Genomic DNA, 25207 nt, shown 5'->3' on the forward strand with positions numbered 1-25207 from the left:
TTTGAGTGTCGCTGCCGAATGGGTAGGAGATTCTGGGTCTAACAAAGGCCGCGAGACTTTGAGTATCGCTGCCGAATGGGTAGGAGATTCTGGGTCTAACAAAGGCCGCGAGACTTTGAGTGTCGCTGCCGAATGGGTAGGAGATTCTGGGTCTAACAAAGGCCGCGAGACTTTGAGTATCGCTGCCGAATGGGTAGGAGATTCTGGGTCTAACAAAGGCCGCGAGACTTTGAGTGTCGCTGCCGAATGGGTAGGAGATTCTGGGTCTAACAAAGGCCGCGAGACTTTGAGTGTCGCTGCCGAATGGGTAGGAGATTCTGGGTCTAACAAAGGCTGCGAAACTTTGAGTGTCGCTGCCGAATGGGTAGGAGATTCTGGGTCTAACAAAGGCCGCGAGACTTTGAGTGTCGCTGCCGAATGGGTAGAAGATTCTGGGTCTGAGATTGCGAGGCTGTGAGGTCTTGATATATAGATATATATATATAATAGGAATTCCCTGTCCTTAGGTGGTACGTATATATGTGGTTATTTAGGTGTAAAAAGGCCCTAAGGAGGGGGTAACGTTCTGGTTTGGGTTAAAAAGGCTCTGTGGAGCAGGTTCTATCAGGAGGAAAAACCCAAGCAGAACAGCCGTCTCTCTGGACTTGGCTGTTAGGGCAATAGGGCTTAGTGAAAGTATGCAGTGAGGCCCAAGTGGCTGCCTGACAGATGTCTTGCAGGAGGACACCGCGTCCAAGAGCTGTAGAAGCCGCTGTCTCCCAGGCCGAATGAGTGAGCAACCCTACCGGAGGTTCCTTTTTAGCCAGAGAGTAATAGGCTTAAATACACAAGACAACCCATCGGGAGATAGTTCCCTTGTATACAGCCCGGCCTTTCTTGGCACCAACGTAGCCAACAAAGAGCTGGTCATCCACCCGGAACTGTTTCGTGCAGTTGAGATAGAATGAAAGCACACGTATTGGGTCCAGACGGTGGAGCCTCTTCCTTTCTGGATGGGTGCGGAGGCAGAAATAAAGTGGGCAGAGTGACAGTTTGCCCAAGATGAAAGGCAGTGACTAGTTTCGGTAGAAATGAGGGACGTGGTCGAAGCACAACCTTGTCCGGATGAACCGCCAGGAAAGGAGGTTTACAAGAATCAGCCTGGAGCTCACTCACATGCCTAGCAGAGGTGAGGGCCACCAGGAAGATAGTTTTCAAAGTCAATAACCGCAAAGGTCAGTTATGAAGAGGCTCAAAGGGAGCGCACATTAAGTATGTGAGAATCAAGTTCAAGTCCCACTGAGGCATCACAAAAGGAATAGGAGGGAAAAGGTGAGTAATGCCTTTGAGAAATCGGTTTACAACATGGGACTTAAAAAGAGAGCTGATCAGGCAGCCCAAGAAAGGCTGAAAGAGCAGAAAGGGAGCCCTTGATAGTGCCCAGAGCAGAGCCCTGCTGGGCCAAGGAGAGAAGGAACAAAAGGACCTCAGAAAGAGGGGCAGAAAGGGGGTCTACAGCTTTCGCTGTGCACCATGCCACAAATATTTTCCACCGACAGGCGTATACAGTTTTAGTTGAGGGACGTCTGGCTGCCAGAATCACATTACAGACTTCAGGAGGCAAGTCAAATGGAATCAGCTGTCGCCGCTTAATCTCCAAGCAAGCAGGTGGAGGCTGGACAGGTTGGGGTGGAGGACCGTCCCCTGCTGCTGCGACAGAAGATCCTCCCAAAGAGGCAGCCGGATCGGGGTATCCACGCTCATACTGAGTAGCTCAGGATACCATACTCTTCGAGCCCAGTCTGGAGCCACAAGATCTTCAGCACTCTGGGCATTAGTGGTATAGGCGGAAAGGCGTACAACAGACTCCACTCGCGCCGAAAAGCTTCGCTGAGCGAGTGCCGCCGTGGAAACTCCAACTCGCAGAACTGCTGACATTGCACGTTCTCTTCGGTGGCGAATAGATCTAACCAAGGTTCTCCCCACTGCAGAAAGAGACCTAGCGTCACGTCGGAGTGAAGACGCCATTCGTGATCCAACATGCACCTGCGGCTGAGTTCGTCCACTCTTGCGTTCAGGGAACCTGCCAGGTGTTGAACCACCAAGGAAATGCCTTGACGTTCCAGCCACGCCCAGAGACGCAGAGCCTCCTGACATAGGGTCCACGACCTCATCCCACTTTGCTTGTTGCAGTACCACATGGTGGTGGTGTTGTCAGTGAACACCTGCACTACTCTCCCCTTGACAGAGGGAAGGAATGCTTTCAGTGCAAGTAGGATCGCCCTGAGCTCCAAAAGGTTCATACGGAGCTTGAACTCCGCAGGAGACCAGAGGCCTCTGATCTCCACCTCTCCCAGGTGGCCGCTCCATCCTGGGAGGGAGGGAGGGAGGGAGGGAGAGGGATCTGCCGCTGACCCAATGCTGGTCCGTGAGCCACCACTGCAAGTCCTGTGCAGTGCCCTCCGAGATCGGGACATAGTCGGACAGGTTTCCCCGATGCTGCGTCCACTGGAACTTCATGTCCCACTGCAGAGCCCGCATATGCCATCTGGCATGATGGATCAGCAGGATGCAGGAGGCCATGAGGCCCAGCAGCCTCAGGATCTGCCTGACCGAAACCCAGGGCCGAAAGATCGGAATCATAGCCCGAATGTCCCGGACTCACTGTTCAGGAGGATAAACCCGAAACTGCGCCGTATCCAGTACCGCTCCGATGAAGAGGAGCTTCTGAGAGGGAATCAGGTGTGACTTCGGCACGTTGATAGAAAACCCCAGCAAATGCAGGAGGTCAGCCGTAGTCTGGAGGTGGGAGACGACTGCCTGGGGTGAGCCCGCCTTCAACAGCCAGTCATCGAGATGGGGGAAGACTGAAACCCTTGATCTGCTCAGATGAGCTGCGACCACCACCATCACTTTCGTGAACACCCGAGGGGCGCTGGTAAAGGCCGAAAGGGAGCACGGTGAACTAAAAGTGCTCGTGGCCTAGCGTGAACCGCAGTTAACGCCGGTGGACCGGCAGGATGGGGATATGAAAATAAGCATCCTGCAAGTCCAACGCTACCAGCCAGTCTTGCGGGTCTAGGGCAGACAAGACCTGAGCAAGCGTGAGCATCTTGAACTTCTCCTTCCGGAGGAAGCGATTGACGTTCCGGAAGTCTAAGATAGGACGCAGACCCTTGTCCTTCTTTGGACCCAAGAAGTAGTGGGAGTAATAACCACGACCTACTTCTGGTGTAGGAACGCACTCAATGGCCCCCTTGGCCAAGAGGGCCGCATCTTCCTGTTGGAGCAGTGCCAAATGATTCCCAGACATGCGGTGGTACTGAGGTGGCATGGCTGGAGGGGTAGAGACGAAGGGGAGGGAATAGCCCCTTCGGATTATCTGTAGAACCCACCTGTCCGAGGTGATGGTGCGTCAGTGGGGGAGGTGATGGCGAATCCTTCGCCCACTGGCGTCTGGTGGGCCTGAAACACCAGACTAGGAAGGTTTTGAGGAGGCGGCGGCAGGGGCGGTGGTGGATTGACCCGCCCACTGGCCTCGGGACTCACCACGGTGGGCCCCACGACCGCCACTTCGCTGAGACTGCGGCTGCGCAGGCCGGCGGGCCTGAAAGGAACGCACTTGGGCGCCTCGACCTTGACCTCGAAAGGAGCGAAAAGCAGACCCCGAGGGAGTGCGCATGGTGACGAGACTTAAGGACTGGGCCGTAGCAAGAGAGTCCTTAAAGCGTTCCAGGGTGCTATCCGCCTGGTCTCCGAAGAGGCGGGTGCCATCAAAGGGCATGTCCAACAAAGTATTCTGGACATCCGTAAAGAAGCCAGTTGTTCTGAGCCAAGCGTAACGGCGGAGAGCCACCGTTGAGGAAAGTGCCCTGCCGAGTGAATCGGCAGTGTCAAGCCCACAACAGATAGTAAATTTAGCAGCATCTCTTCCCTCGGTAACGGCCTTGGAGAGCACTGCTCGAGCTTCTACCGAGCACTAAGGCAGCACCTGCACCACGGTATCCCACACAGAATGTGAACAGTGGCCCAACAGGCACGCAGCATTCACCGCCCGCAACCCAGAACTGGCAGAAGTGAAAATATTTTTCCCAAACTGCTCCAGTTTCTTAGATTCACTGTCCAGAGGGGCAGAAGGAAATGCGCTCGGCGAGGCAGAGGCCTGGACAACCAGACTGAGGTGCTGGGTGTTGTGTGAGAAAGCTGGGATCGCCTGGCGCCGGGCGATGGCGGCGCGCCAGACCCTTATACACAGTAGCCCTTGTGTTGGGTTTGTTCCAGGTGCTCAACAGGGTGTCAGGAAGTGCGTTCGTTGAAGGGCAGCAGCGGCTCTGCGGAGGAGGATGCTGGATGCAGCACCTCAGTCAGGAGATTGGTCTTGATAGGTGCAGAGGGAAGCTCGAGGTTAAGAGCCTCACCCGCCCTACGCATCACCACGGAAAAAGTTCCAACCTCCTCAGTAGCCACGGAAGAGGGGGGACAGCCTACCAGGGTGTGGAGAGAAATCCAGATCCACTGGACCTTCCATATCATTTTCCCAGTCCAGCTCATCCTCGCATTGAGCTGGTCTTCAGACCCTTCCCAGTACTCTCCTTCATCTACCGGTTGTTGAAGAGGCCGGTAAGGACGAGGTGCCCAGGGATAAGGGACAAACTCCCCACCAGGAAATGCAATCGGGGGGAAATGGACCAATCCTGGTTTGGCGCCGTCCGGCGTTGTATCCGGTGCCAGAGGCGCCCAGACCAGAGCCATCGGTGGCGCCCATACCAGAGCCAGCGGCGGAGCTGGAGGTGCCTCAGGATATCGTGCTGGCGTAACCGGGCCCAAAGGCGGCGGTACGGGGGCAGACACACCCAACGAGTCCGCAGGGCCCAAAGGCTCTCCGGAGGTACCCGATGGACCAAACAAACGGCCCATGGCCGATAGGAAGGCCTGTATTTCATCTGGAGTCGCCTGCTGGCCTGGAAAGGGTGGGTAGGCCGCAGGCAACAACGGAGGCTCTGACGGAGCCGCAGGGGAGTGACCGCCCGCCCCTTCACCGCGTCACGCGACCGTTGAGGGGTAGAGGAAGAGCTTCTTCGACTTTTTATGGCGCCGTGACCGACCTGTCGAACAAGTTACTTACCTTCGGTAACTATGTATCTGTAAGAAACATTAGTTAGTTAGATTCCTCACCTTAGAATATCCCCAGGCGTCAGACTGGATCCGAAAGATTTTTGTAGCAATACCCCTTGCGCGTCGCTAGGCGTCGTCTGCGGCTCCGCGTCCGTCATTGGCGTCGTGCGCCGGAATGACGTCGTCAGAGTACTTAGACGCCGCCCTTGCGCGCTGATGTCAGTTCTTGTACATAGCGTTCCGCGCCAGGAACGCAGAGCCATGCAAGAGACCGACACTGGTGCCAAAAAATCTAGGGCCCTGAAAGGGACAGCCTTAACCCTAGATGTCAGTTCGCAGAACGGGGAGGATGGGTGGGTCGGTGAGGAATCTAACTAACTAATGTTTCTTACAGATACATCGTTACCGAAGGTAAGTAACTTGTTCATCTGAAAGAAACACGTTAGTTAGATTCCTCACCTTAGAATAGATACCCAAGCAATACCAACCCCGGTGGTGGGTCTGCGAACCAAGATCACACCAGAAAGTCCTGGAGTACAGAACGGCCAAAGAAGCCATCCCTCCGGACTTGGCTGTCTAGGCAATAATGACTGGCAAACGAATATATGTCGTTACTACGCATTCCGTTGCAACGCATGCCTTTACCACGCATGCGTTACAACGGAATGTGTTTTCCACGCTTTGCCGTTACCTCGTTTTTACCTTTACTCCGCTTTTTCTGTTTGGGGGGGGAAAACGGACTGATGCTTTTTTACGGATTAGGATGACGTCGTTCCGTGATGACGTTGCTTGCGTGGTGAAGATGGTCGTTGAAGCATTACGCGTTGTGAAGACGTTTACGAGGTAAGTGTATCGTTGTAAATGTATTGCGTAGAAAATGCTTCGTGGTAAAGGCTGTTTCCCCTGGCAAACGTGTGCAGCGAAGCCCACGTCGCCGCCTGACTGATGTCTTGCAAAGGGACTCCCCGCCCCAAAGCAGTAGTAGCCGCTGTGGCCCGAGTAGAATGGGCTCGCAGCCCAACAGGGGGGTCCTTTTTTGCCAAGGAATAACAGGTTTTTGTACACAAAACGACCCACCGTGAGATGGTCCATTTGTATACAGCTTTTCCCTTCTTAGCACCCACGTAGCCAACGAAAAGCTGGTCGTCCACCCGGAACTGTTTCGTGCGGTCCAAATAAAAGGAGAGCGCACGTTTTGGGTCCAGACGGTGGAGCCGATCTTCCTCGTGGGAAGGATGCGGATGTGGAAAGAAGGTGGGCAAGGTGACAGATTGCCCAAGATGAAAGGGGGTCACCACTTTCGGTAGAAAGGAAGGACGAGGCCGAAGGACAACCTTGTCCGGATGAACAGATAGAAAAGGAGGCTTGGACGATAGAGCCTGGAGCTCACTCACCCGTCTAGCCGAGGTGATGGCTACCAGGAAAGCAGTCTTAACCCCTTCGGTGCCACACCCTTTCCCCCTCCTGTGCCGGGCGTTTCCTTAGTGGGCGGGTTTCATGACGAGATAGTCTCGTCATGGGCACAGCGCGACCGTGCTCCATGACGAGACTATCTCGTCATGGGCACAGAAGAGGTTAAGAGTGAGAAGACGAAGAGGACAATTGTGAAGAGGCTCAAAGGGAGCGCACATCAGAAATGTTCAGACAAGATTCAAGTCCCACTGAGGCATTACGAAAGGGACAGGAGGGAACGTGTGAGTAATGCCTTTAAGAAAGCGTGACACTACAGGGGACTTGAAAAGAGAGGGCTGATCAGGAAGCCGTAAGAAGGCAGAGATGGCAGCAAGATAACCTTTCAAGGTGCCCAGGGCAGAGCCCTGCCGGGCCAAAGAAAGAAGAAAAAGGAGAACCTCAGAAAGAGGGGCGGAAAGGGGATCCACAGCCTTTGCTGTGCACCATGCCACAAATTTGTTCCACCGGCAGGCGTACACCGTCTTTGTGGAGGGACGCCTGTCTGCCAGAATGACATCACAGACTTCAGGAGGCAAGTCAAATGGCATCAACTGCCGCCGCTCAATCTCCACGCATGGAGGTGGAGGCTGGACAGGTTCGGGTGGAGGACCGTCCCCTGCTGCTGCGACCGAAGATCCTCCCGAAGGGGCAGACGTATCGGAGGATCGGTCAACATACTGAGTAGCTCGGGATACCAGTACCTTCGTGCCCAATCTGGAGCCACCAAGATGACTTGGGCCCGGTTGCGCCTGATCTTCTTCAGCACTCTGGGCAGAAGTGGTATAGGCGGAAAGGCGTACAACAGACCGCAACTCCACTCGCGACGAAAAGCGTCGCCTAGCAAGTGCCGCCTTGGAAATTCCAACGCGCAGAACTGCTGACATTGCGCGTTCTCGTCGGTGGCGAATAGATCTAACCAAGGCTCTCCCCACTGCTGAAAGAGACCTTGCGCCACCTCGGAGTTCAGACGCCATTCGTGATCCATCATGCACCGGTGGCTGAGTTCGTCTGCTCTGGCGTTCAGAGAGCCCGCCAGATGTTGAACCACCAGGGTGAAGCCCTGATGTTCCAGCCATGTCCAGAGGCGCAGACCTGACAAAGGGTCCACGACCCCACCCCGCCCTGTTTGTTGCAATACCACATGGCGGTGGTGTTGTCCGTGAACACCTGCATGACACTTCCCCGGACAGAGGGAAGGAAGGCTTTCAGTACAAGTCGGATAGCTATCAGCTCCAACAAGTTGATGTGGAGGCGAGACTCCGCCGGAGACCAGAGGTCTCTGATCTCCGCTTCTCCCATATGGCCACCCCATCCCAGGAGGGACGCATCCGTCACTACGACATGCTCCGGTAGGGGTAGGGAGAGGCTCTTGCCCGTGACCCATTCGCGGTCCGTGAGCCACCACTGCAACTGCTGTGCAGTGCCCTCCGAGATCAAGACATGGTCGGACAGGTTGCCGTGATGCTGGGCCCACTGAAACTTTAGGTCCCACTGCAGAGCCCGCATGCGCCGCCTGGCGTGATGCACTAGTAGGATGCAGGAGGCCATCAGCCCCAGAAGCCGCAACACTAGCTTGACCGAAACCCAGGATAGAGGCCGAAAGATGGGAATCAGGGCCTGTATATCCCAGACCCGCTGTTCCGGTGGATGAACCCGGAACTGCGCCGAATCGAGAACCGCTCCGATGAAGAGGAGCTTCTGAGAGGGGCTCAGGTGTGACTTTGGCACGTTGATGGAAAACCCCAGCAAATGCAGGAGATCCGCCGTAGTCTGGAGGTGGGAGACGACAGTCTGGGGCGAGCCCGCCTTCAACAACCAGTCGTCGAGATAGGGGAAGACTGGAACCCCTGATCTGCGCAGATGAGCTGCGACCACCGCCATCACTTTCGTGAACACCCGAGGGGCACTGGTAAGGCCGAAGGGGAGCACGGTGAACTGAAAGTGCTACTGACCCACCGTGAACCGCAGGTAACGCCGGTGGGCCGGCAGGACGGGGATATGGAAATATGCGTCCTGCAAGTCCAACGCTACCATCCAGTCTCCAGGGTCTAGGGCAGCTAGAACCCGAGCCAAAGTCAACATTTTGAACCGTTCCTTCCGGAGGAAGGCATTGACGTTCCTGAGGTCCAAGATAGGGCGTAGGCCTCCTTTGCCCTTCTTGGGAACCAGAAAGTAGAGGGAATAACCACCACGACCTTCTTCTGGGCTCGGAACGCGCTCAACGGCCTCTTTGGCCAAGAGGGCCGAAACTTCCTCTTGCAGAAGATTCAAATGATCCTCGAGATACGGTGGTGCTGCGGTGGCATGGCTGGAGGGGTCATCTCGAAGGGGAGGGAGTAGCCCCTTCGGACGATTTGCAGCACCCACCTGTCCGAAGTAATGGTACGCCAGTGGAGCAGGTGATGGCGAACCCGGCCTCCCACTGGCGAGGAATGGGCCTGAAAGCTCGGACTAGGAAGGCTTTGAGGCGGATGCTGCCGGGGTGGATGTGGACTGACCGCGTTGTCCTCCAGTACCGCCTCCGCGGAAACCACGTCCGTGTGCAGGCTGGTTCTGCGGCCGGTGGCTAGGCGGACGTGAGGAGGTGCCCCTTCCTTTGCCACGAAAGGAGCGAAAAGCGGAAGTTTGTGGCCGCGGGGCCGAGAGGCCCAAGGACTTGGCCATAGCCCGGGAGTCCTTGAAGCGAGCCAGCGCACTGTCCACTTTCTCACCAAAAAGGCAAGCGCCATCAAAAGGCATGTCCATGAGTGTGCTCTGGACATCCCCTGAAAAGGACATGGACCGCAGCCAGGCGTGACGTCGAAGCGCCACCGTGGTAGAAATCGCCCTACCCAGCGAGTCCGTAGTGTCGAGTCCACATCGGATGGCATGGCGCACTGTATCTCTCCCATCGGCCAGAGCCGAGGTGAAGCTGTGCCCGGGCCTCCTCCGGGCACAGTGGCAGCACATCCTCCACCGTATCCCACAGAGAGTGGGAATAACGGTCCAAGAGACAGGCGGTGTTTAAAGACCGCAGGCCCAAACTGAGCGAGGAGAACAGCTTCTTACCGAACTGTTCCAGTCTGGAGGAGCGGACGGGAAGGAGGATTGGGAGGTAGAGGCCTGGATAACTAGACTCTCGGGGGTGGGGTGTAGGGACAGAAAACTGGGGTCGCCCGGAGCAGGGCGGTGGCGCCTGGCAACGTTCCTATCCACAGGAGGGACTGTGGAGGGCTTGGACCAGGCGCCCTGCAGAACGTCAGTGAGGGCCTCATTGAATTGCAACAGAGGCTCAGTGGAGCATGCGGCAGATTGAAGCACCTCAGTGAGGATGTTAGTCCTCACAGCCACGGCAGGCAGCTCAAGCCCAAGGGCCGCGGCCGCCTTGCGCAGCACCACAGAAAAAGCTGCACCCTCCTACGAAGCCACAGTCGGAGGAGAGATGAATCCAGTGTCCGGTGAGGTATCCAAACCACTGGCCTCCCCCAGTTCATCTGCCCAGTCCTGTGAAAGTTGCCCTTGAAGGGCCATAGGGTCCTCAGACCCCTCCCAGTCGCCCCGTCATCGGATTCCTGGTATACAGGAGGAATGATCGGAGCCGGTCGATAGACAAACTGTGTCTCTAGCGGCGTCGGATGCAGCGTCGGGCGGCGCTGCACCGGCGTCGGGACCGGACAGGGGCTGAACCGGGGATCGACGTCGACCGGAGTCGGCGTCGGAGGTGGCACCGGTGTCGACGCCGGCGGAGGAGGCGTGACGAGGTCGACCAGCGTCGACGGGGGCCCAGGCACGGGCCCCTCGGGGACCTGCGGCGTCGGGGCCGGAGCCTCCAACGGCACCAGGGCCGGAGCCGCCGGCATGCAAGGTCGCCCAGTCAAGTCCGCGGGCCCTAAGGCACGCCGGCGGACGTCGACGGCGGGGCCAGGCTCCTCATGGCCGAGAGGAAGGCACTGACCTCCGCCGGCATCGCGTCAGTCCCAGGGACCGGCGGGTATGGGGACGTGCGCGGCGCCTGCGGCTCCGGCGGAGCCGCGGGGGTGGAACCACCCTGACCCTCGGACGAGTCGCGCGACCAGCGAGGGGAGTCCTAAGAGCGGTGTCGCTTCTTGGAGTGCTTCGACTTACCCGAAGACTTCGAGCCAGACGAGCGACGATGTCGAGTGCGGCTCCGCGACCGATCCTTGGACTCCTCGTATACCGGGATCGAGAATGGAGCAGAGCCGAGTGGCGAAGCTCGAGAAGCTTACGGGACCGCTCCCGCCCGAGCTTTCGAGGTCAGGGCCATACAATCGGAGCACGACTTCGCGTCGTGGTCAAGGCCCAAACAGTACAGGCACCGGCAGTGATGATCGGTCACCGACATCAGTCGATGACAGTCGTCGCAGGCCTTGAAACCAGGCATCCTACCGGCACCAGAGTCGAGAAAGTGACCAAAAAGAGTCAAAAAAGTTAGTAAAAAAATTACTAAAGGGGTAGCTCTCCCGGATCGGCGCTTACTGGCGCGGAAAAAAGAAGAACTGACGTCAGCGCGCGAGGGCGGCGTCTAAGTACTCCGACGACGTCATCGCGGCGCTCGACGCCAACGACGGACGCGGAGCCGCAGACGACGCCTAGCGACGCGCAAGGGGTATTGCTACAAAAATCTTCCGGATCCAGTCTGATGCCTGGGGATATTCTAAGGTGAGGAATCTAACTAACGTGTTTCTTTCAGATCCTGAATCCAGTGAGTGATGGTGTCAGCTCCGCGACCAGTCCCTCAACCTCCCACAGAAGCGGGACTTCGATCGGTGTGGAACTGATTGCCGGACCTCCAACAACTTTCGGGAACACTTCCTCAAAGCTTTCGGCACCATGGCCGGGCAATCAGGGCACGTCTCGGGGTCATGGGCGTGCCCCAAGCAGAAGAGACACGTTGTGCGGGTCCGCCACGGACATGTTCCAACGGCAGGACCTACAGATCTTAAACCCGGGCATCCCTACTGCACCAGAAGTCGAGTACTCGACAAAACAAGAGAAACATATTTTCAAAAACGAAGTTAAAGTATTAACAGGAGTACCACTTTCTCTCGGATCTGCGCTTGCTGGCGCGGAAAAATAAAGAACTGACGTCAGCGCGCGTGGGCGCGTCTAAGTAGCTCCGACGACGTCATCTCGGTGGCTACGACGCGGAGCCGCACGACGACGCCTACTGACGCGCAGGGGTACTGCTGACGAAAACTTTCCGGATCCAGTCTGTCGCATGGGGATATTCTAAGGTAAGGAATCTATCACTAACGTGTCTCTTTCAGATTGGTCTGCCAAAGGGTCCACAGAACCCTCCCAGTCTCCTCACCATCCTCTGGTAGCCACTCAGGGCAATAGGAAACACCAGGAGAGAACACGGTCGGTGCCAGTCCGTCTGTGTCCACATTGAGGCGGAGGCTGGGGGTCGACGTCGGCTGGGGACACAATCAGTGTTGGAGTAGGCGGGGGTGTCGTCACTGGATTCGGCACCGGAGGTCGACCGGCGCCGATCCAGATCCAGGCCTGGATCCCTGGGGGCTCTGCGATGCCAGAGCCGAAGCCGCCGGCATCAAACGCCTAGAGCCCCCAGCTGAGTCCGCGGGGCCCAAAGGAGTACCAGCAGAGTCGGGCTGCCCAAAGATTGAATGGAGGTTCCCAGGAAGGGAGGGTCGGAGTCGACCCAACAGGCTCCGCGGGCGGAGACAGACGACTACCTTCCTCAACCTGAGTCACATCAGCCGATGGAAGGGGAGAACGCAAAGAGCGACAGTGCTTCTTCGCCTCCAAAGACTTCGACGAGGAATGGTGGTGATGACTCCGCGACCGGTCCTGGGACCTCCCTCTCGACCTGCGGGAAGTGGACTGCCAGGCCTCGAGAAGCTATTGGGACTGTTCTCGCAAAGACTTCGGGTTCATGGCTCGGCAGTCGGAGCACGACTTCGGGTCATGGTCACGCTCCAAACACCAAAGGCACACAAGGTGCGGGTCCGTTACAGACATCAATTTGCGTCAGGAGTCGCAAGCCTTGAAGCCGTTTCGAGGACGGGATATCTCTGCGTGCATCAGGAGTCAAACGACTCAAAAAGATGTCGACAAAAAGTCACAAATAGAGAGTGAAAAGGTGACTCGAGGTACCGCTCTCTCAGGATCTGCGCTGGCTGGCACGGAAAAAGAAAGAACTGACGTCAGCGTGCAGGGGTGGCGTCTAAGTAGATACCCCAACATCACTCCAGCAACCACGACGCCAACGACGAACGTGGAGTGGACCGACGAGCAGGGGTACTGCTGAAGAAAAATTCTCCGGATCCAGTCTGACGCCTGGGGTAATTCTAAGGTGAGGAATCCATAACTAATTGTCTCTTTCAGATTGTTGTCACAGATCACGTTTGTCAACAATGGTGCCCACAAAGGGATATCAAATTTAAAAACATCAATTTGTTCACCATCTGGTCCCAGGGCCTTGCCTGGTAGGCTAGTCATCAAAGCTTTGCTCACTTGAGTTAAACATTTTTGAAAAGTGTTCCACCCATTTGTCAGCAGGACCAGTAGTATCTGGAGAGAATGTCTCTACATTGAGCAGCTACTTCCTGCTCTGAACGCTATCTTCCTCTTATTTATCGTGCTACTGGAGAAAAGCCTACAGTCTTTGATGTCATCTCTAGATCGGGGCACTTTAAGGGCTGCTAGAAGCTCCTAATGGGTTCTGGAACAAGTGTGGTTGAAGCAGCCGCTTCCTTCTTTACGGGCACGGTGCTTCTTAAGAGTTAGCCTAAGGTGAATGGTGTTGCAGAGGTCTGAAGAGCACAAACTATGTGTTGAGGGTCTTTCACATAGTCCAAGCCTACCGCTAAAGCAACTCCTTCGCCCAATAGTCCTACCAAAAACCTACAGGGGAAACGGCGTTCACAACGCGGTCATAACATTGCAGTGCTTTTACAATGCGGTTGTTATAACGACCACGTTGTTAGTACCCGATACCTTTACATCGCAAGTCATTAGAACGACTTGCTGTAGGGGGCGCTAAGGTTTTGGATATAAAATCCAACACCTTCCCTGCTGTTGTGCAAACTGGAGTAGGAATAGTAAATAATACTATTCCTAAGTCCAGCACGCCCCCTACAGTAGGTCGTTCTAATAACTTGTGATGTAAAGGGATTGCATACTGAGTCGTTGTAACGACCGCGTTGTAAGAGCACGTAATGTAATTCCATGCATTGTAACATGCTATATTCACCTACAGGGATCAATTCTCTGCCAATTCAGCCAAACAACTTTATGTTATGCATATTTGATCGCCAGCCCCTTTCTCTGCTAGCTTTTCATGCTAATATGGATGGAAAGTGAGAGTGGACTATGATCACTTAAACACTAAGAAATTCCGTTTAAAATTTGACACTAAGGTGCTTAAGGCTAAAGTAAATAAAGTAAAATCAATAGCGTTCGTAAAACCTTTTCCTGTAAATCTTGGGGGTCTGGGGTCGCAGAGGGGATATTATCTTGACAAAGAAACCTTCGATATTTCATAATTAAGTTATTTAGGGATTCACCATATGGATCATGCCTAAACTGAGGCAGGCCTAGCCCATTTATATTAGTAAAGCCACGTATCTTTTCACCATGGGTCTACAAGCTAAAATCTTGAAATCTCCCACCGACATGATTGATGGTGGAATTTGAAATTTCTTTGGTTATTTATCTACGCAGGGTATCAACTATATGCATACAAGAATGATCACAAATATTATACTAAAATATAATTAATATAATTTCATCTTGCCCCCCCCGTATTTAACAGCAGTATTTGATAATATGGGGAAGCATGTTATGACCGTTTGTGAATATCAGAAAAATGTACAAACACAAACGCCCCCTGCCCCTGGCTCGACCCACGTTTGAACGTATAGCATGGTTACAAAAAGTATAAAACCCAGTAACGCAGAAATCTGTATTTTTTTTTTTAAACAAATTTTTATTGGGTTTTAAACAATCTTACAATAAAGGACTTCTGAGTACACATTACAAGTAATCCAGGTCCCTTCCCGTATGTGTCTGTTACTTCCTGAAGTGGTCTGGAATAACATATCGATGGCCCCAGTCCCCACACCCTCAGACCATTGCATAGTGGTAGTACAGTACACTTCCTTGTTGCTCCACAAAGTTCTCTTCAAGCAGTCCAGGGAATCGCTGTTCAACCTTTACCCACCAACAACTAACCCCCCCACCCTTCCCTCTCCCTAGGTGTGTCACATTCGATCAACCACGGATCCTTTTACACCAGGGTTGCCCTATTCTACGCTCTGCTGCCCGCCACTGTAATTCTGTGTCGCTGAGCTATCAGTGGAGGGGCAGTTGTGCCGGTTTGCCTGAGCTAATATTCAGCATATATCTTCATTTAGGGTGTGGAGTTCAACCTTGGTCTTCAGGGGCATCCTTCACTAGGCTTTCATCCCTCTCCCCATCTGGATTATCAATTCCACTAATGCTATGCATGCCCTGGCTGTTTCCAATGTTTTTTCAGTCCCCATTCTTTTTGCTATTTGCAATCTGACTGCCCCCTCGCATTCTGCCCATTTAACCAATTATTTTTGCCATATGGCTATGTTAGGGCCCCCTCTCGCTTTCCAATGCCTGGTGACAACCCTTTTAGCTAAGACCAGCCCCAGATCCAGAAACTTACTCGTCACCTTGTTCTTTGCTGTGTGGGGGAACCAGTGCAATAAGCAATATCCCGGTGTCACCTCAATCTCTCTATCGGTCACATTTGCTAAGATTGTGGTTACCCCTTCCCAGAAGCTTCCCAGGTTCGGGCAATCCCAGAACATATGCAGGAATTCTGCTCCTTCCATATTGCAATGCGGGCAAATGGCTGTTTGCATGGCAAAGTATTTATGAATCTTGTCTGGGGTAAGCTATGCTCTGTGCAATACATAGAAATGTACCATTTGGAACCTAGCATTTCTAGTACTTTTCCACTAATTCAAATTATGAACCCGAAACCGGTCCCAGGATGCTTGTTTCCAGTCCAGGGAAGACATGGCTTGGCAGTTCGGGCTGGACTGTTCCCATGAGGCACAGGGTCAGACTGATTTGCATGTGGCCATGTCTGAACTGGGGTGGCGGAGTGAGCTAAAGAATGATGGATTAAACCCAGATCAGTTGACTGGGGGTGAGTGTTTGATTTGCTCGAACGTTCTGTCCATCATCCCCTTTGGTATCGCAGTCTTCCCCATGGGGCAGTGCCTCACACATGACCAATGGGATTTCCGGGGCATTTGATCCATGCTCGTCTCAAACTCCTATTCCAGCATTTGTGTGCTGTTTTTGATTCAGAGGGGATGGTGAGGTCATGCATGGGGAGCTTCAGTAGTATATGAGATAGTAGTCGTATCACCCCCCTGGTAGCCCGTCCCCCTGAGGCGTCCCGCCGCCCACTTTGTGAGCCACTGCAACTGTGCCGCAAGGTAATAGGCCTCCGTCTACCAGTACCCCATAGGAACCCCAAGACTATTGTCTTAAGTTGGGTAAACAGTTGCGTTGGTATCCAAACTGGTAATGTACCAAAAGTAACACAAAAGCCTTGCCACTGTCACCATTTTGAGGAGGACGACTCGGCCAGCTACTGATAGCGGGAGGGACCCCCAAAAGTCGAAGCTACTTTTGGTACCCCTTAGCGCTCTACCTATGTTACCTTCCAATAGATCCCATCGTGCATGGTATTTTTGTGTACCCAGGTATGTGAAACACCGGTCTTCCCACTTCACTCCTTCTGTCGCTTGTGGACCTACTGTATTCAACTTAGTAGGGAAGAGACACGACTTTGCCCATTTCAGCCTGAGACCCGCCACTCTTCCTAGGCCATGCAGGAGCTCCTTAGCCCCACACAGAGCACCTCTTGTGTTGGCCAGGAACATCAGTAAGTCGTCTGCATATAATGCAATATGATGCATCTGCCCAGACACCTCCAAGCCTGATAGTGCTGGCCTGTTCTAGCATGTGCCGCCAGTGGCTCCATAGCCAGGGTAAACAAGAGAGGTGACAGTGGGCATCCCTGTCTCGTACCTCGACCCACTGTGCAGGCGTCAGATATCAGACCGCCTGTCTTGACCCTGGCGGTGGATTCTTTGTAAAGGAGAGCCGCCCATTCCACAAACTCAGCTCCCAGCCCAAATTTTCACATCACTCAAAATAGATAAGGCCATTCGAGACTATTGAATGCCTCTTCAATGTCTACTGCAAAAACAGTTGCCTCTTCCTTTCAGTAGGAGTCCGCCTCCAGCACATGCAGAAGACGCCGAACTTTCATTGCTGTATTTCTAGTGGGGATAAAGCCCGCCTTGTCTCTATGTATTAACACCGTCATATGAGGGAGTAGGAGGGTAGCCAGGATCCAACTCAAGATTCTGTAATCCAAATTAAGCATCGAGAGTGGTCGGTATGCAGCTCTGTCCGATGCCGGCTTCCCTGGTTTAAGCAGCGGGATGATAAACGCTTTTCTCGTCGACTCAGGCAGACGCCTGGTTGTACAGGTCCAGTTTAGGAGCGAATAACTCAGCATATATCGAGAAAAACTCCTCCGATAACCCATCCGTCCCTGGCGTCTTGTTCCTGGCCATGCTCTTAATAGCCCCTCTCACCATGCCTATCTCTATGTCTCGGACTAGGCTGTCCGCCACCTCCCCATCCAGTCCCAGAAGCTCCACACCTCTTATAAACTCATTGAGACTCTCGTCTGTCTGGGCCAGTCTACTCATGTGCAGGTTGGTATAGTAATCCAGAAACTGGTCATTAATGTCCTGCTGTCTGTAGTGGATCTCTCCACTTTGCCCCTTGAGCTCTAGTATCAGTGACTCCCTTGTAGCCGGGTTAGACAACCAAGCCAGTAGTGCCCCAGATTTGTCCCTCTCAGTGTGGGCTTGTGTCATTCCATCTGTACGGCCATTGCTTCCTTAGCGCCCAAAAACTCCTCCTGTTTGTCCCCCCTTTTAGGTGTTTCCTTAATCTCAAGGAGTCGCTACTCAGCCACCTGTATGTCCTGTAAGAGCACCTTCCGTGTCCCCACCATCTCCGAGATACAACACCCCCGGATGACCAATTTAAAAGTATCCCATTCTATAAGCGGGTTTGTCGCCGTATTAGCATTCTCTGAGAAGTATTGTCCAAAAGCGGTGCCCACTACCGCGTGGAAGACCTGGTCCTCCAGTACTTCAGGTCGCAAGCGCCAGGTGGGTATTTTGAGCCTCACGCGGGACCACACCAGACCCAGTAACACTAGGTTATGGAAATTGTTCTGGTGAGGTATTCACTCATGCACATCAGGAAAACACAAAATAGCATCTAATCGAACATGGAGCTCATGCATTGCCGAGAAAAAAAGAGTAATCCCTATCCTCCAGGAATCCACCAGCCCCCATCGCTGCTGCCACTGTCGGCACGCCTCTGCTAGCTTATGTATGGGAGCGTCAGGGAGTGGAGGATGAGAGCGGTCCAGCCAAATATCAGTAATACAATTAAAGTCACAACCCCAGTACCACTGATACTGTCAGAACGGAGGCCAGCGTCCCAGAGAGTTGTGACAGGAATGCGGGCTGTTCCGTGTTCGGGGCATATAAGCTCCCAAGTACAATATCCCTGCTGTCCAAACATCCGGATACTACAACAAATCTCCCCTCAGGGTCAACTATCTGCTGCGTGCACTGACCTCACCCAGATCAGGACTCCACAGGCGAAAGCAGAGTAATTAGTAAAAAACACTTGACCCCTCCATCAACGTGGGAACTCAGCTCCTTCTTTTGCCATTATGTGGGTCTCCTGCAGCAGTGCAATTTGCACCCCCTCCTGTCAGATATGCATGTATTTTATGGCGACATAGCATTGTGTGCATCCCCAGTATATTCCAAGATATACATTTAATATCTACTGGGGGTACCATTGTGCTAAGTAGGTCTCACCCCTAGTGACTCTCTCTAGTGTGACACGCCTGGACCAAAACAACAATCCCTTATCAAAATAAACCCCCCAACTCCCCCTCCCAGGACAGGTGCAAGCAAACTAGTTCCAATCCAAACTTAAACTAAGTACTAGAAAGACTTCTGGTAGTTGCGGGCTATGTAGCGTACCCTACTGGGCCCGGAGCACCACCAGGCCGCACCTCCCAATACCGAGATTGATTCAGCAGTCCCGGTTCACGTCACTGTTCATCTGCCTTATTAGTTCTGTTGGCAGTCCCCAAAGGCTCGCTCGCTGCTGCAGGCCCTCCCAACGTCTTGGAGGACCTCAAGTTTACCCCATAGGTTGCACCGCTCAGACTATGTCGAGCCTTCCGATCTGTCCACTTCAAGCCAGCTTTTGCTCGAGCTAGGGCTAGTGCCACACTGATTAAGTTCTGCTACTGCCTGCAGTGCTTTGCACCGCTCAGATCTGAGCTCCTTGGGAGATGGGGCTCGAGTCGTACCTTTACTGTTGCTTGTATTCTTCTGTGTCAGGTCCGGAGAGGGTTTGTGTTGTTCCTGGCCTTGTTGAGATTCTAACCATTCCCATGCCTCTCGCGGAATGGTAAAGAACTTTACTCCAGTCTAGTCAGTTACACGAAGGCGTGCCAGAAACAGCATTGCGTACGGGATCTGCAGTTGTCAAAGCTTCCTTTTGAGAGGCAGAAACAACGCTCTTTGACGTGGTACTTCTCTAGTGAAGTCCCGGTAGATCAATATCTTACTGTTGTCCATCTGTAGGTCTTGCTTTTGGCGGGCTTGATGGAGAATATGATCTCAGTCACTGAAGTGGAGGACTCGCGCCACTATTGGACGAGGAGGAGCTCCATGCTTGGGCAGTCTGTCTGGAACCCTATGCGCTCATTCCAGGGCGTAGAAGGGGGCACCTCGGCTTTGAGCTAGTCGTCAAGCAATCGTACCGTGTCTGTGTCTTCCGCCCTCTCCGGCACTCCCGCCCTCTCCGGTACTCCCACTATTCGTAGATTTGTATGGGATCTTCCCTCACTGTCTTCCGCACTTACCTCTAGGACCTTAATCTTGGCTTCCACCGCTCTGAGTGATTTCTGTAGAGTAGTCACCTCCTCTGGGAGGTCAGTGAGTGCTTTTCGGTAATTATGACGCGCTCCTTGAGTTTGCGGTGATCATTCTTCAGCAGACTGAGTTCCGTCCCTATTGCATCAATTTTTGTCTCCATCGTCTCTCTGGAGGCCGTGATAGCCTGCACTATGTCCGTCAGATTAGGCCTCATGGGAGTAGCATCCTTTCCCACCTCCACGGTCTCATCATCAACCGTCTGGGTTCCAGTGCCCCCCCCGCATTATGGGCGCTATACCCTTTCTTCCTGGGTACTTTACCCATCCTCCACTCCAAGTTCTTGCCCTCCAGGCGGATCCACCTACTCAAATGGTGTGCAGTCGATGCTCTCTCCTTTAATCAGGCTTCTCTACTGACGCCCATATAGCTAAACAAAGTCTATTCACTGAAAGAGGCTTTGGGGTCTATTCACAAACTGTATTTAGTTGTACGCTTAATAGTACTACGATAGTACTACCCAAACTACAAAATGTTAATCACTAACTTACTATCTTTTCTGTGTGACAATCCCAACCAGACTGTGGAGATCTCTGCACACATGAAGCTACATTTTAGCAGTGATAGAGGGTGAGAGGAGAGGGAAGATTAAGTGGCTGAAAAATTAGGAATACCTACTATAAAATGGGAGTGGCATTGGGAAGGGTTTAGAGAGTGACACACACCCACCCACAAATGACTGAACCCTATGTCACAAAGTTCACTTCTAAAGTTACTACAACTAAAAAGGAATGACAGTAGTTGTAAATATATATATATATATATATATATATATATATATATATATATATATATATATATATATATTTTACCTAGTTGTGGTCACCAGTAGGGGCACCGTTTGACGAACTTCACAAACATTTCAAAATTAGTACGACAGTCGGTTCAGCTTGTGTTTCGAAAGTTTCGAGGTGATTCGTCAAGCGGGGGCCGAGAAAAAGGGGGGTCCCAAAAGGCTTTTTCCCCAAGCAATTTCCCATAGGTATTTTGAATACAACTAATATGTAAACCCATAAAGGTCACTGTTCCTGTGTCCAGGCGCAAAAAGTCACCCATGCCCAAAAAGTAGAGAAAAGGAAAAAGAGTGAAAAGAAATCCTAGGTGAAGGACCCACTTAACTAATGGAAGACCACTCTTTGTCCTCAAATGCCCTCACACACCCCAAAGGGTGTCATGTTTCATCATCGGGCAGTGCTCCTCGTAGGGCCGGCGCTGCAATTCCCTACGGGCCCCCGAAGGGTCACTTTGTCGGAGATCTTTTAAGGACTGCCGGATGATGCATGCGGGTGTGTGGGGAGTGGGTCCTCTGTGGAGGATAAAAACAGTGCGTGCAATTGTGTGAAAAATTAATAAAGGGTCATCATGCAGCCAATGTAAAACAGATGTACCCTTAGCAGAGTCTGACTGCTAAATAAAATGTTCCCCTGAAGGCATACTATGCCCAGGTGTCGTTCGTCATAGGTTGACATGTTTCGCGCCTCTATCGCCATAAGGGTCGTTTGCGCTTCTTCAGGACCAGAACTACAATGAAAGTGCACGTGAAACACAAAAAGTAAAATGCCCTCCATGCAGATCAGGGCGGTAACCTGTATACCCTCACTGTGGTTATAGCGTAATGATGAGAGCCGCTCCTGATCAGCACCGAACTGTATCAAGACGATCGCTCCACAGACTGGAGGCATGGACTGCCCGCAAGAATACAACTACAGTCCGAAACACTGGATGGTATTACACACCGTTTGGCAGAAAGGTAGGTCTTGGTTTAGAAAGCGACCTTTTGGTTATTTGGTATAAATCCGTTCAGTAGTTTGAGATATTAAAGAAAAACCAAATTGGTATATCTAGAGGTGCGAACCCTCCGCAAATCCCCCCCCCCCCCGATCTCGTGCAGAGATCTGATAGGCTGCCAACACATCAACCAGAAAGTGTAGGCAGCCATCTTGGATATCAGACTCGGACAAGTCCCAAACAAAAATGTTAAAAAAAGAGAAGAGGGCAGGATAGAAATACCATGACCCCCCAAGCATGGTGCTGGGGTCCCCCACGGACCCTGCCAGGGTCAAAAGGCATTTTATTTTAAGGTGGGGGGAGTTATCTATTTTTTTGTTTAATTTTGTTGCATCTTATATGCATGTTCCTTCATTATTCCTTTTTCGTTATTACATGAGAAAACTGTCAAAGTCAGAATATTGTTCATTGATGCTACGGAAGCCTCTGGGTTACAGAGCTCCGCTGTATGTGCATTTGACAAATAAAATTTGTTTAAAAAAAAAAGGGATTTTATTTTTAATATTCATAGCGAAAATCGTGACAGATTAGCGAATTTGCAGCAAAATATATTTTTTTAAAAACCCAGTCGCTGTCTCCTGCGCTTGTTTAAACACCGGACTCTGGGCGGGCCAGGTCCCGGGAGCTATTTATAAACATAGTAAGGCAGCCCTGTCAAGTGTCACTTGTCAGGAGTTAGACTAACGCATTTTGGGAATATCCTCACACCACCGCTAGGTCTCAGAATGCTCACGCATATCAGCTGTTGAACTGACAGTATTTGCTGTTTTCCGCTCACAACCACTCACACCTTATTCTTGTTTCTGCCCCTAGCTGCCTCATGCAGCCAATGGGGAGCATTTCAGGTTTCTATGCTGATGGCCCTGTCCCCTACAGGGTCTGAGTTGCGGAGTGGATCACAGCTAGCGCGACTGCCGGTTCATGGGCGCGAGCACCAGTTACCCTGCTACTGCTCCTGCCACTTGTGGCTGTCCGGCTCGTGCTTTAGTTTAAGGGTAGACTTACCTTGTCCGCTGGCTCCCAAGAATGTTTGCCCTTTCGACTGCCCGTCACAGGAGCAGCAAGAGGCTTCCTGCTTGCCGTGGTCCTGCACTGACCCTTACTACACAAGTCCTAACAACCGGGTGCCAGAGACCTAAGCCTGGCTCACACTTTGCAATTAACACGGTCACCTAGCCGAGCATTCCGCTGAACTTTTGAATAGCACAGATGAGGCTGGGTGGTGTCTGCACAGTGCACGATACACTGGTGGGTCTCTGGGGGGGGGGATTGTATGTGTACATGATATGGTTTATTCATCTAAAAATCACTGGGTTAGCAATATTGGTCTCATTGATTTAGCCTTAAAGATCGCTACACAGGTGGGTGTAAGCTTAAAGGCAGCATTTGGGGCGTTTTTTGAAGAAAATAATTGAGTTTATTGCAAAGATACTTTGACATGATGCACTTTAAAAACCACTTTACAGAAAGGGACCTAGCTTGGATTACTATCCATCAGAAATTTGGAGGTCAGTGTTTTCCCATCTCTTCCAATGACTGCTTCTTAGTCTGAGCACTATGCGGGTCAAAGCTTGAAGTCAAGTCAAGCCTGCTTGACTATTGGGCATCTGAGACTTGCACCATTTAACACACCCCTGTGGTTCACATCAGCACCATCCAACCGTGGCCACAGTTATGAACAGCAGAAGGAATCATGCCCAGAAATAAAGCTGACGAGCAGTGAGTGCAAGTACCTGTCTGCGCACTGTCACTTAAAAGCAGCACAACCCTAACAGTACCAGCGCCGGGTCAGGAGCGCAATAAACAGGACTCCCTGGTGAATTAATGAGGGAAGCATCATAAACATCAGAGAAGAGCGAAAACGTGGAGAAAAGAAAGATGAAGAGGGGAAGGGTAGAAGAAAAAAAGGTGATGAAGCTTGTAAAGACGAGTAAAAAAGACGTCAAGAGCGAAAGGATTGGGGAAAAAAAACTCGGTAAGGAGGAAAATAAGATAAGAAATAGAGGGGCAGATAATGATTTCTAGTACTGCGAGGCAAGAAGACTGCATCTACTGCAGTAGTCCTAAGTTGTACCAATGATGCAGCAGGTCCAGGATTGGGACACTGTTGCAGCAGGTCCGCAAATGATGATAGTCAGTCCTTGGGGCCATGGATTCATGTAGGCAAGGTCTAGTAATACTTGTATAGTTTTGTACAACTAATGCATCTCCTGTAATAGTCCTTGGTTGAACCATTGTGGAGGCAGGTCCAGAATGGGCATACTGATACAGTAGGCCCATGGTAGAGACACCGCTACAGCAAGTCTTGGGTACATAGTCGTCGTTCCCTAAGGCCATCGATGCATGTACTGCGCCTCACCCATGAGAGAATAAAGTACTGCCTGTAAAATACGGCATGATGTGGTTTGCTGGTAGTCTGAGTAAGGTCTGGGCAGCAAACTGAGGCTCTAAGGTTACAGGGACATTATAGTTAGGAAATAACATTAAAAAGCCTTCAAAATTCACTAAGAAAAGACAAAGGGTACAGGGATGTTCCAGTTAGGAAATAACATTTAAAAAGACGTAGAAATTTACTGGAAAAAACCAAAGGTTACAGAGAAAGTTAGGAAATAGAATTAAAAAAAACCTTAGAAATTCACTGAAAAAAACCACTGAAAAAAACAAAGGTTAAATGGACTTTATAGTTAGGCTCAGATTTCACTCATATAAAGCCAATTAAATTCAGCAGGTATAGTTACCCGGGCTGCAGTGCACTGCTTATGACCTCACATATTACATCACTCATGACATGGCAAGTGACATCACTGATATATTAGGTAACCACTGATGACATCATGCACAGAACCACTTCAGACTCAGCCTGAACATCCCACGCCGCAACCACATCACTGACTACCTGTGAACAAGAGAATCGCATTCAAACTTCACACACGCTTATAAAGCCCTTCACAATGCTGGATCTGCATACCTCAGTCACCATCTCTTCTTCTACACCTCCACCAGAAAGCTTCGCTCGCCCAACTGGCTCTGGCCACCGTCCCACAAATACGCAAGACCACGGCTGGAGGAAGGTCCTTCTACCTCGCTGCGAAGACCTGGAACTCCCTGCCTCTGCACCTCAGGCAATCACCATTGCTTCTGCAATTCAAAAGGACCTCAAAACCTGGCTATTGGACTGAACCACAGACTCAAGCCCTCCCATACCCAGTGCCTTGAAACCCTGACAGGTGAGTTGTCGCACTTTAGAAGTCCTTGATTGATTGAACCACTCACACTCCAGGCGTGTTGTGAGGTGACTGACGTGTGAAGCGCTGCTTGGAATGAGAGCGTAAAGACTTGTCTGTTGCTGCTATTGCACTCTGCACTTTTTAAAATACTTCTGTTTTTAAAATAGTATTGTGCTGAACCTTTTATTACAAATTGTTGAACCATTTGAAAACTTAAAAAGAAATTAACATTGTGCTTGCCGGCTTTTTTACCTCGCGGTGCCCGCCCGTTAGAGCGGACCCGCCTTTGTTGAGGTTACCGGTCTAGTTGTTTGGCCCCACACCCATAAATACAGCACGCTGGCGTGGCCGCGCAGCGGGTGCGCCTAAGGCAAGCCCGTCTGCGCCCGTCCGCGCACAGCGCCAGCCATGCTGCCCATGTTGGTATAAATGATGTTGGTGATGAAAGGCACATCTATACAAGAGAACAGCTGCTGGAGCTGGGGGTAGCAGGAGGCAGGAGAGGTAGGGCTAGACTAGAAGCGACGGCAGGGCTGAAGCTTGATTTTATAAGGAAAGATGGCTTGAGGTGCGGACTGCTCAATG

The 25207-nt window shown here is 52.0% G+C and overlaps 1 protein-coding gene across 7 annotated transcripts in view; it reads right to left on the bottom strand.

The window, feature by feature from the left end:
- Nucleotides 1-25207, bottom strand: part of LOC146811566 (telomerase protein component 1-like) — a 1575504-nt gene that overhangs the window by 929689 nt on the left and 620608 nt on the right. The gene's annotated exons all lie outside the window — the stretch shown is intronic.

The sequence above is a fragment of the Triturus cristatus genome, chromosome 7 (genome assembly GCF_964204655.1).
Source record: "Triturus cristatus chromosome 7, aTriCri1.1, whole genome shotgun sequence".
NCBI classification, from domain to species: domain Eukaryota; kingdom Metazoa; phylum Chordata; class Amphibia; order Caudata; family Salamandridae; genus Triturus; species Triturus cristatus.